Source organism: Vicia villosa, unplaced genomic scaffold, assembly GCF_029867415.1.
Source record: "Vicia villosa cultivar HV-30 ecotype Madison, WI unplaced genomic scaffold, Vvil1.0 ctg.001593F_1_1, whole genome shotgun sequence".
In the NCBI taxonomy this organism is placed as follows: domain Eukaryota; kingdom Viridiplantae; phylum Streptophyta; class Magnoliopsida; order Fabales; family Fabaceae; genus Vicia; species Vicia villosa.
Window position 1 is genome coordinate 127,327 of NW_026705668.1, and position 2,086 is coordinate 129,412.

The window sequence follows — 2,086 nt, forward strand, 5'->3', positions numbered from 1 at the left end:
CAACTTTCCACAATATATATATATATATATATATATATATATATATATATATATATATATATATATATATATATATATATATATATATATATATATATATATATAAGCGGGTGTGATTTCCGGTTTCGGGTGCGGGTTTCACACAACCCAAACCCGCACCCGAACTCGAACCCAAACCCAGTCAACTCGGGTTTTTACCCGTTGACTCGGGTTCGGGTGCGGGTGGGCCCCGCGAGTTTGGCTCTGCTTGCCATCCCTAGGGAGAACCACCTAGACTAACTCATCAAAAGATATTAGAGGAGGAGTAAGCTAGGACAAATTATGTTGTTAATGTGTTACGCATTTCATCGTATTATGGATCTTCCTCGAGTGAGTATAGATAGAGGAGACTTTCCTGACGGCTCTTATGGGAGGGTCATTGTAGATGCTATTCTCTTTGAGGCACAAACAATATTGCAGTACAAAAGACCGCGAAGGAACTGGGGATTCCAACATACGCAATAATATACTCCCTCCGTTCCTTTTTAAGTGTCGTTTAAGAAGAATTTTTTTGTTCCTATTTAAGTGTCGTTTTATAATTTAATGTTATAATTTGTCAATTATACCCTTATTTTTTCATTAACTCTACCTCACATTTTTCAATTAGTTATTGGAAAAAGAGAGTATATGAATGAATTTAATTGGAAAGAGAAAAATAAATAAGGGTATGATAGGAAAAGTAACTCTAACAATCCACTATCTTGGTTGAAGAGCTTTTTGCTAAAATGACACTTAAAAAGGAATAGAGGGAGTAGTATTTGTATTATGGATAATATTATCGATTGTTACTTTGCTATTTTGACTATATTATGGATCTAGGTTGATTTATTTATATATGGAATTTTCATCTTATTAGATAAGTGCATGGTTTAATTTATAATTTTTTTTATGACGATATAGTTATAATACATGGTCAATTACATGAATGAATTTCTAAAAAAAATCAAAACTTACTACCTATAGGGTTAATACGGAAGTGTATATCGTAAGGATATTTTAAGATTTTTATAGTGTTTCTCTATCAGTTTGTTTGAGAGAAGTAATGTCCAACTCAAGATTAAAACAAATGGCCCATTAGCTCAGTTGGTTAGAGCGTCGTGCTAATAACGCGAAGGTCGCAGGTTCGAGACCTGCATGGGCCAATTTTTAACACTAAAGTCCAATATTAATAATCCAAATAATATTATTATGTTTCTAACACTAAAATCCAATTTTTTTTTAAATGATAAAGTATATAATTAAGATTTTCTTTTTATATTTTCATAAACTAGAGACATATAAACACATCGACCTACCGACAAACATATCTAAATACATTTAGACAATTAATGAAAGTAGAAGCTATAAAGATCGTCCTTATCACAATTATTAAAGTCTTTCCTAGTCAAATTGGTGTGTGTTTTGAATCATAACAAAATTCCCCAACATCTAAAAACAATTTTTAGACTTATTTGTCATAGATATTTTACTTTTTATAAATATGTGAAATGTAAATTTCTTCTAAGACTAAAATAATTAGTCATTGCAATTTGCAACTGTCGCGAAGTCTTCTAGAACCCAAAAGATGGTTACAAAAAGCATGAATGACTAGGTACAAATCACACTCTAGTCAAAGGTTACTCCAACTCTTGAAATAAACCTACTCAAAAGAAATCTTTACACTAATTAAATCTGTCTAATACTTCATCCATTATAACCAATGTTTTTTAATCTTTGTAAATCCTTCTGATTTGAATGTACTATAGGTTTTAAGTCGACATCCATTGCACCATTTTGTTGTGGCTTCCTACAATTTCCAGTGTAGATCTTCACCCTACAAAAATCATAAATTTTGCCTCTCTTGAAATGCAAGTTGTGAGATATTGGATCGAACTCTAGTATAGCCGAAGGGTAGCTTCTTGGTTCGACAGTTCGATAGAGTTAAGCATGAAGTCGAAGGTTGTTCACATGCTGGTGTCGAAGTGTGCATGCTGTAGTCGAAGATGGGTCTAGCATGCAGATGTCGAAGATGCTAGGGTGGTTAGCATGTTAAATTAGGTTTTAGTGT

General features: G+C 32.6%; 1 non-coding gene across 1 annotated transcript; it reads left to right on the top strand.

Annotated features, from left to right (window-relative positions):
- Window positions 1-1,107: 1,107 nt before the first annotated feature.
- On the top strand, window positions 1,108-1,181 carry TRNAI-AAU (transfer RNA isoleucine (anticodon AAU)). The gene has a single exon. It is a non-coding gene; the product is annotated as a tRNA-Ile (tRNA).
- Window positions 1,182-2,086: the final 905 nt, after the last annotated feature.